The following is a 14,131-nucleotide window of genomic DNA, read 5'->3' on the forward strand; positions in this document are numbered from 1 at the left end:
GCCTTTAGGTTCATCAGAATTGCATTTCTCAGACTTTCACAGCAGCCCAGAAGTCACGCATGTACCATTTCACCTGCTGGGGAAAACATGTCTGGTAAAACATGTTTCATGATGTACATGAAACTTGAGGAGCTGGCTGCCCAAAAGAGAATTCCTATTCTAATTTTCATATCTTTTAGAGGCAGGGAGAGTAAGAGAGAGAGAGAGATCCTATCAGCTAGTTCACTTGACAAATTCCCATAAGAATCAGGGTGGAGCTGGTCTAGCAACTCAGTCCAGGTCTGTGGTGTGCTGGCAGGGCTCCACTGTTTGAGCCACCACCGCTGCTTCCTGCAGTCTACATTAACAGGAAGCTGGAACCAGGAACCCAATTAGGGGATTGAGTCCCAACCCTCCAGTGTGGGATGGGCATGTAAGAACAGCACCTGAATTTCTAGGCCAAATGTCCACCCAAGAATTCAGATTTTTTAAAATTTATTTTATTTAAAAGACAGATTCACAGAGTGAAGGGGAGAGACAGAGATCTTCCATCTGTTGGTTCATTCCCCAGATGGCCATAACAGTTGAAGCTGAGCCAGTCCAAAGCCAGGAGCTGGGAGTTTCTTCTGGGTTTCCCACATGAGTACAGAGGTCCATGACTTGAGCCATCCTCCATGGCTTTCCCAGGCCATATGCAGGGAGCTGGATTGGAAGTGGAGCGGCCAGTATACAAACTGGTGCTCATATGGGATGCCAGCCCTGCAAGGCAAAGGATTTAGCCTGTTAAGCCACTGTGTCAGCCCAGAATTTGGACTTGAAAAGTTAAGAACTGCTGGAAGCAGTACTTGACCCTAGTACTGACCAAGTCTGACCATCACAGCAGTCTTGGAACCTAAAAGATAGCAATATCTGTGTTTACATCGAAAGAAAGCCAGTCTTGAGGCGCTGACCTCCAGTAGGAAGAGGTGGAGTGTGTATACCTGTACTTTGGCATTCCTCTGCAGCGGGGCCTGCAGCATGGCCAGTCTGCTATGGACACATGGTGACAGAGGTTCCACTCAGCACTAAGATGCAGAGGTACTGGGGGGAAGCCCCCATATGGCATTTGGTGTTTGCACAGGGCCAACTCGTCAACACAAATCGTGACACTCCTTGAGGGCCACACCAAATGTGTAAGATTACTGAGATCTCCAAATCACATTGTATAAAAGGGGAAGTCAGCTGGGGAGATTGTCTCGTGGCTTGAGGAAGTCAGCAGCAAAGAAGGATATCATGGTCTTTACGTTGAATTTGGTCAGCTAAACAGGGCAACCTGGCCAAAACACAAGATGGGAAGTATATGTCTGTGCACATATACATATGCATACCATTATGTACAAACACATCTGAATCAAACAGCTTCTTACAGTACTATGAAAATCATGATCTATTTTATATTTCCTGGATTAAACAATTTCCTGGACCACACACCATACCCACTGTCCTGTAGGTATCTAACAAAATGAAAGGATGGCAGGTTGGAGGTTATAAGTGATACTCCTGAATATGATCACAAAATCTGGTTCAAGAACTGGAGTCAGATCCAGGCACTTCGAGACTCTCATCTTCCACCTTCCCCCTTTCTCGTCCGTGCTGAGAATGCCGGCAGTCATGCAGCCACCTCTCCCGCTCTCTGGGTCAGCCTCAGCATACAAGGTAAATATTGCTCATCTCTCTTCCTTTTGCTGTCACTCAAACAGACCGGCTCTCAGGAACCAAGACACTCTAGATTCCTGGAAACGTAAAGAGAGATGATAGAATTAGAAAGGGACGTTGGATGGTCTAAAAAATGATCTTATATCAGACTTTCAAATATTCCCTGGCAGTGTCGGGCAGGAGACTTGCCTGGCAATTTAATATATTTACTGGGTAAATAGTAAGCACTTGCAGTTCCTGACTTAATCAGAATGAAGTTCATTATGATAAAGAGCCGTGCCCTTTGGCTCTATTTGCATTAAGCAGGCTCCCAATTTCATTTAATTTCACTCACATCTCTGAAGGAAATTATAGGCTGTGAGGCCGGCCAAGGACGGAAGGGGGCAGGGGGAATCGGCAGGATATTCATTGGACCAGATAAAGAAAGAAAGGAGTTAGTGGGCTGAGACTAGAGTAGCAAGGTACCTTCCTTATCAACCCCAATCTATGAAGGTATTTTTTTTTAACTTGAGGTTTGTCTCATTCCCTCCCCCCTTTTCTCTCTCTCTCTCTCTCTTTTTCTCTCGGCTTTTGAAAACATGTTATCGGGTCATCGAAACCTTTTATGAAGCACTTCAGACTTGTATGCGCATGAGCTAGTGAAGATTTACTGTTATATTTGACACTGTAACTAAAGATTTTAAGACATTCTTTTATGCAGGACTTGATTAAAACCCTGAGGCAAGATCGCTATCTCTTTGCCAGATGTTAACTTGGTTTCACTGCGGGGAGCCCAGGCTAAGTGAAAAGTGTTTCTTGAGGATACTATTTGGAATGTTCAACTGCATCCCGCACATTCCCACCGATGGTCAACAAATCCAGGAACTTATTATGTGGCCCACCATCTCTGACCTCAATTTATTTCTGTTTTTTTTTTTTTTTTTTTTTTAGGTGATAGAATATGCCACCTCTTCCACCCTCCCCCATCCACAGCGGTGAAGCAAAATGGGCAAAGAAAAAGAGTAAGATTCCATAAATCCATAAATAGAAGTATCCACCCAGGTCCTTGGGGATTCTTTGAAATACACTTAGGCCACTCCAAAAAAAAAAAAAAAAAAATACTGGACATCTCTGGGTGGGAATGCAGATCAATGATGTCATTCAACAGAATTAGGACCAGATGGGGAAATGCTGCCAAATAGTGCCTTGGGGTGGGGATGGGGGCCCCAGCTCTGAGAAGGCCCCCTGGGAGCTGCTCTGAGAAGGCCAAACAAGCGTCCCTGCGAAGGCCACACGGCTTCTGGGAAGTGGCTGAGAGGACAAACGGCCTTGCTCAGACATGATGAGGGCTGGGGGCTGTGACAGACGTGGGGGCGTGGGGGTCCTGAATCCCACCAGGGACGCGGTCACCGCTGGCCTGTCCTCGGTAAAGTGCAGGCTGCACGTCGAGCACGTTTGCTCCTGGATCCCTTTCTTGGCGACGGACCCAGACCTCCGCCTCCCAGATCTGCTAGAGAAATAAACAAGCGGGAGACAACAACCATAACAGCAACACGGGCGCGGGAGACGGAGCACCGCCTCGTGGAGGCCTCGGGCCAATCGGAGGTCTGTTGCTGGGGCCTGGTGTTTGGCCGCCTGACGTTCCCATGGAGACCGGAGAACGTTACACTCCAAACAGTGGCGACGTTGACGTCTATGCATTATATCCATGGAGACGACAGAGCGCACGTCATTCCTCCCCACCCAGCCTCTCCGCCCTCCCGTCGTCGCCAGGGGCGGGGGAGCGACGCGGGCGTCACCGTCACGTGCTGCGTGCCGGCTGGGAGGCCGGGGAGGCGGGGCCTGTTGCCATGACGGCCGCGGCGGGCTGTTGTTGTTTGGAACTGCAATTAGAAAGTGCTGAGGCGGCAGTGGAGCCAGAACCGAGTCTGCCACGGCGTCTTCCCGCCCCCGGGCCAGAGAGGGTTCCCCGGCCCCTGGAAAGCCAAGGACACCCCCAAGGCTGTCCCGGCACGCCTCAGCCTCGCGTCCTGAGCCAAGATCGCTGTGTGCTGCTGCCTGGGACTCCAGACCGAGGGCCAAACCTAGACCGCTCCCTCCACCTCAGTTGAGCCATAATTGTCAGGATGACCTCCTAACCGCGTCTGCCCCAGACAGTGGCCCACAGGACAACCACCGACCAAAGTGCCTGGCTCACGAGACAGGAGCAAAACCCAGCGTAGAAAACTTTCTCACCGTTGGAATAAACCCTACCAGCGAGGAGAATCAGAGTTTAAATTTGCCTTTTCTATCTTAGGTGCACCCCAAGTCCCCATCTTCAGTCCTTGGAGTTTTGTCGGAGACTTGAGGGAGGGCTTGATAACCGCTTTTAGGAACAGATCTCTCAACAGAAAACAGACTTCTCCCTGGAGCTGGGGGTTGCCTAATCCCGTCTGGACTCCACATGCCAGTGTGAGAAATCTCTCCAGTGGGCCAGCCTCCTGCTCCACACTACGCAACAGTGACAGCAAGACTGTGGCAACACATGGCCAGCGCAAGCCCAGATCAGTGAACGGTAAAGACCAACAGCCTCCACAGCTCCGCAACTTCCAGCGCTAGGGCACATCCAGAGGCCAGGACTCTATTTTCCGCACATCCTGCAGGCTGTTCGCTGTATTACCTGTTGGAGTTCAAAGACAAGCCAGTGAACTGAGGCTGTTTCCAGCAGTAGAGGCATCAAGAGGGAGTTGGTGGAAGTGCTTGGCCTAAGATCCCGCCCTTCCTCCACCAACACACAGCCTGTCCCGTTCTTCATCTCTGACAAACCACTACCTCAAGGTCCCTTCCCTGTTATTGCACAGCGGCGTTCTCTGGGCTCCCATTTTCCCACCTGCCCACAGAGCACAGCCATTCCCTTTCAACACTGGCTTGCTCCATCCTCTGAGCCACCCATTACTCACTTCCCCCAAATAGCTCCCCCTTAACTCGCTTCCCACCCAGTGGCCACTCCCCAAGCTCCTACCCAAACCCTTGGCCCAGCCACTCATTCCCACCATGTCTGCTCCCCATTGAATAGAAGACACTGGCCCTTTACAACTGCTGACTAATTCCAAGCACAGGAGGAAGGGTACAGAACGTGGGACAAAACCATCATCTGTATGAAAAGAAAAGGAAAGAAAGGAAAAGAGAAGAATGAAGGGACCAGCACAATGACTCAATTGGCTAATTCTCCACCTGCAGGTATCAGCATCCCATATGGGTTCCAACTGCTCCACTTCCCATCTAGCTCTCTATTTATGGCCTGGGAAAGCAGCAGAGAATAGCCCAAATCCTTGAAACCCTGCACCCACGTAGGAGACCAGTAGAAACTCCCAGCTTCTAGCTCCTGGCTGCAGATTAGCTCAGCTCCAGCCACTTGGGTAGTGAATCAATGAATGGAAGATCTTTCTCTCTTTGTCTCTCCTCTCTGTAAAAATCTGCCTTTCGAATAAGAAGAAATAAACTTAAATTTTAAAAAAGAAGAAGACATAAAAAGACCATAGTTGCAATCCTCTCCTCTTCATGGCTGCGATTCATGCCCTCTACCAACATAAATTGTGCTTAGTAACGGACTTAGGACAAGGTGGCAGGATACTGATTTTGACGTTTTCAGGGAGGCAGTGACAATCGCTTCCGTTTCTGTCCATCACTGGTCTGGCTGTATCTGTTGGAGAGTGTGCATTGCCACCTCCACCTCTCCAGCTCTACCCAGAGCATCAAGCAAAAGGCGAAGAGAAGAGCCTCAAGTTCAGGTTCTGGGACAGCCTGACTTGTGGGTGGGGAAGATTAAATCAGGTTTTGGCAGAGGGACGAGGTGGTTTGTGTTTTGTTTCAGATAGAAAGCACTACCCCAGGCACAGAAGTAAGCCATCTGGCCATGAACACCGGCCTGTTGACTGTAGATTCTATCACTTCCCGTGCTCTCTTTTTTCTGTTCTTCAGGGTGATCAAGGACCCAGTGAACCATGCACAGAGTGGGTGGGAGAAGGAAATCATGGGCAAGATTTATGTAGCACTTTTCATGTGTCAGGAGTGTCCAGAGGCCTCCCAGGACTGTCACCTCGTTTTAGGCTGTGCACAGGCCTGCCAACTAGGTCTTCTTGGGCCCATTTTGATGGCGAAATTGACTGAGTCACCTGTCCCAAGTCCCAGCATGAAGCCAGGCTTCCAACCCCAGGTGTGTAGTTCTATTTTTTTATTATTATTTTTTAAATTTATTTTATTTTTTTTCTTGGAAAGGCAGACCCATAGAGAGAAGGAGAAATAGAGAAAAAGATCTTCCATCTGCTGGCTCACTCTCTGAGTGACCACTACAACCAGAGCTGTCCCAGACCAAAGCCAGGAGCCAGGAGCCTCCTCCAGGTCTCCTACATGCGCACAGGGTCCCAAGGCTTTGGGCCATCCTCTACTGCTTTCCCAGGCCACAAGGATGGGAAGTGGAGCTGCTGGGGCACAAACCAGCACCCATATGGATCCTGGCACTTGGAAGGCAAGAATTTTTTTTTTTGAAAGATTTATTTATTTTATTACAAAGTCAGACATACAGAGAGGAGGAGAGACAGAGAGGAAGATCTTCCATCCAATGTTTCACTCCCCAAGTGAGCCGCAACACGCCGGTGCGCGCCGATCCAAAGCCAGGAACCAGGAACCTCTTCCAGGTCTCCCACGTGGGTGCAGGGTCCCAAGGGATTTGGGCCATCCTCAACTGCTTTCCCAGGACACAAGCAGGGAGCTGGATGGGAAGTGGAGCAGCTGGGAATAGAACCGGAGCCCATATGAGATCCCGGCGCATTCAAGGTGAGGACTTTAGCTGCTAGGCCATGCCGCCGGGCCCAGAAGGCAAGAATTTAGCCATTGAGCCATTACGCCAGGCCCAGGTGTGTAGTTTTAGAATTTCTGTGTTTCCTATAGCCGCAGAAGACAGTGGGACACACAGGACATCTCTGCTGGGGTCAGTCACAACCTCTCCTTTCCACAGAGATCTTGGGTGGGACCTGCAAGAACTTCAGGAAAAGGTGCTGACATCACAAAGACAGACTGGCGGTGGAACCTTACCTCCTGGGACTAAACTACTTCCTTATTGGCCTCAGATCCTAGGGGGCAAAGAGAGACAGACCCCAAAGCACACACATACACACGTGTGTACACACACACACACACACACACACATAGAGCACAAACGACTTGGGCAGGTTCTGGGAGCTGCTGACCTGCCCTGGGCAGGCAAGTCTAGGTACTATCTTTGTGCTCTGGCTGCCTGGAGAGCTCTAACCAAATCAGTCTGAAGCTGTCACTCAGGCTTGGTCCCTCCTTCTTCTGCTCCCTCTTTCCCCCTCCCCCCATATGTGACCCTTCCGGCAAGCACGTACAGCACGAATTCCTCCAACCCTCAGATGCCTAGGGGAGTTTACTGTGTTTGAAGAGTTCCCTCCTTAGAGGTGGCCGAGGCAAGCAGCATTAGTCAAGTCGAGTGGGTGGGAAGGGCACTTCCCGGTGGCAAGGGCTTGGAGGGAGGGGAGACCCTCCTTGCTCCTGGCCCAGGCAACTCCTGCTGAGGTACATGTGGGGGTGGTGATGAGTACAGACAAGCCAGAGGGTTTCTAGCCGGGCAGGAATGCCCCACGGGCCACACCTTCCGCAGTCCTGGGAGCAGGCCGGCGTGGTCGTGTCTGGACCTGTGGAGGGGGTGGTGGTGGTGCCAGGGAGTGGGTTCTCCTGCGTCTGGCTACAACAACCGGTTTATTGTGATCATTCTATTTGTGTTCCCTGTGTTCTGTTTGACTTGGCAGCGGGGAGGGGTAAGGGCAGCAGGTTCACTCCGGTTTGTACTGGGTGGTTCCTGCAGCCACACCCAGGCATTAAAGCCAGCGCTGGCACTGGGGATGCCTTCACCTGGAGCCTGCGGTGTACAAAAGCAAGGTGTGGGAAGTATTTCCTTTTTATGGACCAGCCAGGTGTGGCTGGCATTTCACCTATACCTGCATGACCAACGTCACCCAGATTCAGGTCAAAGGGCAGTCTTGCCAGACTACGGTGACCCCAAGGTCCGAGACCAGTTGGTCAAGTCCCTTCGGGCTAAGTTCTCTTGAGTCTCTACTGCCAAGGAACCCCTTAAATCCTGCTTCTAAAACCAAAGGCTTCCTCTGTTCAGTTCCAAACAGATGAGGAAGCACAGAGTGTAGAAGAAACCATCATCTGCACCAATAGCACATAAGAAAACAAAAAACAAAAACCACCCAAGCCATTCTCCACATCAAAACACAAAACCCAATACAAATTCTGCATATTACAGGACTTTGAACAAGGCAGCAAGGTACTATTTTAATAGTTCAGAGAAGCAATGAGAATTTTTTTTCTGCCTATCAGCAGTCCAGCTTAGTAATAATGGTGCTGTACTCTGGGTATCTGGTATCCCCCAAATTGAAATATGAACCTTCTTGCAGTGCACAAAGTAGGGCTAGTTCTCCCACACAGTCGTAGCATTCAGAGAGATGTTAAGGTCAGATTGACTTGCTGTAGAACTCTCTGTTGGCCCTTTTATTGAGCTTTCGTCCAGTGCAAACATCTCTAGCCTATGGGAAATCATGGCTAGCGCTTATTCACTGAGAGCCATGCACTGTTTGGAAGTTTCAATAAAAGCTCTTTAAATCCTCGAAACAATCCAAGAGGTGAAGAGGTAAATACTATTATTATCATCCTTTCTTATAGATCAACAGTGGAGGCAAACACCAGAGACTGAGGAAACTGCCGAAGGTCACTCGGCTAATCAATCGTCTGCCATGGTCTTCCTGCCAGGTCAACAACAAATGGGCTTTCAGGAGTGCATCATGTCCAAGGGCTTCTCACTTGTCCATGGGCAAGTGAGGCCTAGATCCAGGAGATGCTGGGTCCATCGTGAAAGACCACAGTGGTGTGGGGAGGAAGCTGACAGAGTGACAGAGCCATGCTGGACTGGAGGGCGAAAGCAAGCAGAACCACAGAAAACCCTTCCCCAAAAGAAAGTGGCCCCAGCTCAGACAGCTGGGTGATGCAACCACTTCCTTTTCAACAGAGGCCTGAGCTCATGGCTGTGGGGCTTGGCAAGGGCACAGGCTTTGTTCCAGTGGCCACTCCCTACCGGATGTGACAATGCATGGTGCTTAAGACAGTTAGAATCACTTCTTAAGTGGAGGTAAGGTGTGGATAATTACTGTCGCCCACGTTTATAAGGTGCCTGATGTGCTGTATGTGGCTGATGTGGATACAATTATTTAATCCTTACAACAATTTGATGAGGTGGGTTCTGTTATTATCCCCTCTGACAGAGGAAGAAATGGATGCATCAAGTCAACTCCCCTACCCCAGCACGGGCAGCAGCAAGATTCAAACCCAGGAATGGCACATATCCCAGGCTCCACATGACTGTCTAGGGCAAAACAGGGGCTTTCCCCAGAGTCAGGGGAGACATGGGAGAAGAAAGAAGTCTTGAGATGCTTTTTTTTTTAAGAGGATTTTTAAAATTTTACTTGAAAGTTAGAGTTACAGAGAGAGACACACAGAGAGATCGTCCATCTGTTGGTTCACTTCCCAACTGGTTACAATGACCAGAGCTTGTCTCCCATGTAGGTGCAGGGGCCCAAGCATTTGAGCAACTCCCCACTGCTTTCTCAAATCGTTAGGAGGGATCTGCTATGTGGAACAGCTGGGACTAGAACCAATGCTCATATGGGATGCCAGAGCCACTGGTGGAGGATTAGCTTGCTGTATCATCATGCCATCCCTTGGAAAGAATTCTATACCTATTTGGTACTCAAGGTCCCCAAGTCCATCGACTGGGCATCCTCAGAACGATGGACTCTTGCCTCCAGAAGTGTCATGTGAGTCTGTCACTCAGGCTTTCCGTGGCCACACTGGGACCTTACGAGCCAGAGATGGTTCCTGTGACCCCCTTAGGCTAACAAGGCTCATACTGAGAGCCTCAAATTGGGCTGCACCGTGGCTGCTCTCCCCAGGAGAGAAAAGGCTGGACAGAGAGTGCACACAAAACTGTGGCCTTCCTACATCTGAGCATTTGCCTTGATATGGCCCACATATCTGGGCTCGGGCACTATCCTATGACTGGGTGATGTCATGCTAGACCCAAGCCAGTGCTCCCAAGACACCTTTCTATTTCTGGTCCCCTTACATTAACTCTCCCTCTGCCTCCTCCCACTAAAACACATGTACCTTGGTAATATTTAGCAGCACCAGTCCAGAGTCAGGTTGCCCGGGTCCAAATTCTGGCTCTATCACTGTTTCTCTTCCAGGTTATTTCATCTACCTGTGCCTCAGTGTCTCTATCTGTAATAGGAGGAGAACAGCAGTACCTTTCTTAAAGCATGGCAAGACAATAGGATAATATACAAGGGTACTTCAGAAAGTTTGTGGGAAGATGAAGTTTAAGGATAAGTTAATGTGGTGCCCAAAGATTTTGAAATACACAGGCAATTTTTCATAACACATTTTTTTCCTTAAAAAAATATTTATTTATTTATTTATTGCAAATTCAGATATAAACATAAATCAGTTGAGGATCTGGGCCGTCCTCGACTGCTTTCCCAGGCCACAAGCAGGGAGCTGGATGGGAAGTGGAGCTGCCGGGATTAGAACTGGCACCCACATGGGATCCCTGAGCGTTCAACGTGAGGACTTTAGCAACTAGGCCACGCCGCTGGGCCCCATAATACACTTTGCATGAACTGTTTTTAGACTATGACATATGTGTAAATTTCAACATCTTTTTTTTTTTTTTATTTCAAAATCTTTTGCCTTGGGCCCGGCACAGTGGCCTAGCGGCTAAAGTCCTCTCCTTGAACGCCCCGGGATCCCATATGGGCGCCGGTTCTAATCCTGGCGGCTCCACTTCCCATCCAGCTCCCTGTTTGTGGCCTGGGAAAGCAGTTGAGGATGGCCCAAAGCCTTGGGACCCTGCACCTGCATGGGAGACCCAGAAAAAGTTCCTGGCTCCTGGCTTCAGATCAGTGCAGTGCCAGCTGTTGTAATCACCTGGGGAGTGAGTCATCGGACAGAAGATCTTCCTCTCTGTCTCTCCTCCTCTCTGTTTATCTGACTTTGCAATAAAAATAAATAAATCTAGAAAAAAATTATATTTATTTGAAAGAGTGCAAGAAGCAGAGGTAGGGACAGAGAAAGAGATTTTCCGTCTGCTAGTTCACTCCCAAAATGGCTGCAATAGTCAGCACTGCACGAGACCGAAGACGAGAGCTGGGAACCCCATGTGGGCCTCCTTCGTGGGTGGCAGGGACCCAAGTACTCAGACCGTCCTTTGCTGCTTTTCCAGGTATATTAGCAGGAAGCTAATGGGAAGCAGAGCAGCCAGGATTCAAACCAGCACTCTAATATGGGATGCAGGTGTTGTAGGCAGGAGTTTAACCCGCTTACAAACCTTTGGAAGTTTGCTTCTATGTATAGCACGTGCTCCATAACTTTTGGGCATTGTGAATTACATTTTTGTTTCTCTCTCTGTTTGGTCTACTGAGATGGCTATTGAACGCTGTGACCTCAAGGTCATATTCCTCCTTCTATCTTTAATTCTTGTAATGGTCCCTTTCAAACAGATCTGGAAGTAGGCACTTGTAGAATGAGGATTCTGGGATGGTCATTTGGCACAGTGGTTAAGACATTGCTGGGGACATCCCTTATCAGAGTGCCTGGTTTGGGACCCAGTTCTGCTTCCAATCTTAGCTTCCAGGTAGCAAGTGATGACGTCAAAGAGTTGAATTCCTGCCACAAGCTTAAGAGACTGGCTTGAGTTTCTGGTTCCTGGCTTCACTCTGGCTCAATCTTGGCTCTTGTGGGCATTTGGAAAGTAAACCAACAGATGGGAGATCTCTCTCCATGCCCACCCTCACCCCCGCCACCTTTCAAATGTGCAACACAAAAGAATAAAAAAATATTAAAAGCAGAAATGAGGTGAAGGAGTCTTTGGGAAATTCCTTGAAGTCAATTTTTTTGAAAATTGTAATGGACCCACATGGAAGACAGCCAAAGCTTTTAATTTGCAACAGCTGTTGAGAAATCATGTCAGCACCTCAGGATAGATCTCTCAGTTGAGCGCCAGAGGTTAGGTTGAAAGTCATGGAGCCCAAAATAATTATTGAGCCTCAGCATAGTTGGTGATTACTGAGGACAAAATCAACAACCTTTCAGAAGCCCATCCTCCTCTGGCTGGCTCCCCCTGGAGTGTCTCACCTCCTTTTCTTAGATTGTCATCTCAGTATGACCCTAGTGCATGTCTTCATAATTTTCACTTCCATTTAGCATCGAACTTAAGGGTTCATCCGTGCCCCCACTAAATATAATAAGCTGATGACGATACAAGCCTGGGATAGAAAGTGAACACCCTCACAAGTGACTTCGCTGAGCTTGGGAGCACCCAAGGGAAAGGGGACCTTATCTCAAATCTGAATAGGGGAGCCCATTTCCTTGTGAGATCTGATGAGAAAGAAAGACGTGGCTAGACTCCCATCACCCCAGCGCAAGCCGCGGGGAGCCCCACCCACCGCTATAGAACTTTGCAAACTTGAGCAGCACATTTGTGGTTTGCCGATGTTATCTGATTCTGGGGCTGATAACACAAGGCCTCTGGGTTCACAGTCCCGCAGTTTCCAGGCCGCCTTTGGGTTCTTACGTTATGGCTGCCGTGTGGCCTCATGTCTCTCTCCACTCCTCAGGTGGAACAGCTGTAGGGGGAGCCCCACAGAGACCATGATATTGGCAACCACAAAGGCTGCCGCTGCGTGAGCTGGACCCGTGCCACGTGCTATTTTGCCTGCACCACTTGCTTCATTATTCCACTTTTTGAATTAGGAAATTGAGACTTAATGTAAGTTAAAAAAACAAAATGGCTCCAGGGCCACCTGGGTGGAGAGGTACTCTGTGGTAGGTACCCCGCTCAGGCTGCATAGTGACGGCTCTGGAGAGTTGGTGTGCCAGGCCAAGTTGCATATCCATGTTCTTTCCTTCTTCACTCCCTCTGGTGCCGTGCTGAGCTTTTCTGCTGCTGGCCACCTCACCAGGATGTCAGCTCCACTTTGTCACTACTCCAAGGCCTCTGTCCTGCCGCCTGATCACTCCAGCCTGCTGTAGCCTGCATTGCCTCTACTCATGTTCATGCGGTTTCCATCTCTCTTTTTATTATTACAAGATTCTAGTGCCTGGACACCATCGCTCCAGCTAAATTACATGCCCCCCATATTAGATTTCTTCTTCTTCTTCTTCAGGTTTATTTATTTTTATTGGAAACGGAGAGTTACAAAGGAAGAGACACAGAGAGAAAGATCTTCCATCCGCTGGTTCACTCCCCACATGGTTGCAACAGCTGGAGCTAAGCTGAATTGAAGCAGGAGCCAGGATTCTTTTCCAAATCTCCTGCATGGGTACAGGGTCCCAAGGAGTTGGCCATCCTTTGCTCCTCTCCCAGGATGTAGGCAGGACACTGAATAGGAAGTAGAACAGTTGGGACATGAACTGGTGCCCATGTGAGATGTGGGTGCTTGCAGACAGAGGATTAGCCACTTGAGCCACCAGTCCAGCCCCAAGGTAAGTGAATTTCTTCTACCACTTTGTATTCCCCATCATCCCCCAGAGCACTCAGCCTGAAACTACACACAGTATCCACTTCAAGTATGAACAAAGGAAAGAAATCTCAAGCTAAGTATTCCAGATACGACTTCAATGCAGCAGGCAGAACACTTTTCTCTGTAGTGCCTTGCCCAGGAAATGGGTGACCAACAATCATGGAATGAGGGAAAGAATGGATGGAACCCCAGTTCCATCACTGATAGATGACTTGGGACAAAATTCTCCTAAGTTCTTCAAGTCTCAGTTTCCTCGTTGGTAGAACAGGAAGAATTTCCAGAGCATTTATGCTAGAGTTAGGGACACATGAGCCACTTTGTCACCTTCCTTGATACAGGGTGGCTTCTGTCATGGTCACTGTCTCAGTCTATTGTGGAAGTGGTTCCAACAACCCCAAAATAGAGGGTATGACCACCAGTCTAATGAGTCTGGGGTGGAAAACTGTGGCAGGGGCTGATCAAAACAACCCAAAGCAGCTGTGGGGCCGCGGATCTATTGGCCAGGTATGGGGTTCCGTTTTGTTTGTGCTTGTGGCCAAGTCGGAACCCCCGTGGTGTCTTCCCATGGAACTCAGGTATGACTGCTGCGGGGGCCCACTTTTCCTTTCTTTATTAAGAAAAGGAAACAGGAAACCCAATGTAAAACCCTCCAACGGTTAGTATTACACCCAGGTCATGAAGATAGCCACGCCCCCGCCAGGAAACAAGAGTACAGTTCTCACCCTGCCTGGCCCACACAGTGTTTTTCAGAGTCAGTACAGATGAAAGGGCCATGCTCTTGGGCATGGGTTGTCATGGGGGACTTGTTGATTTGGGCACAGATGAGCATGCAGATTTCATAC

At 49.1% G+C, this 14,131-nt stretch overlaps 1 long non-coding RNA gene across 1 annotated transcript in view; it reads right to left on the reverse strand.

Moving 5' to 3' along the window:
- Window positions 1-1,644: 1,644 nt before the first annotated feature.
- Window positions 1,645-14,131, reverse strand: part of LOC131478022 (uncharacterized) — a 73,935-nt gene continuing 61,448 nt past the window's right edge. Inside the window, exon 3 of the long non-coding RNA XR_009244248.1 lies at window positions 1,645-1,751. This is a non-coding gene — a long non-coding RNA (uncharacterized LOC131478022). The remainder of the gene's footprint in view (window positions 1,752-14,131) is intronic.

The sequence above is a fragment of the Ochotona princeps genome, chromosome 26, assembly GCF_030435755.1.
Source record: "Ochotona princeps isolate mOchPri1 chromosome 26, mOchPri1.hap1, whole genome shotgun sequence".
NCBI lineage: Eukaryota > Metazoa > Chordata > Mammalia > Lagomorpha > Ochotonidae > Ochotona > Ochotona princeps.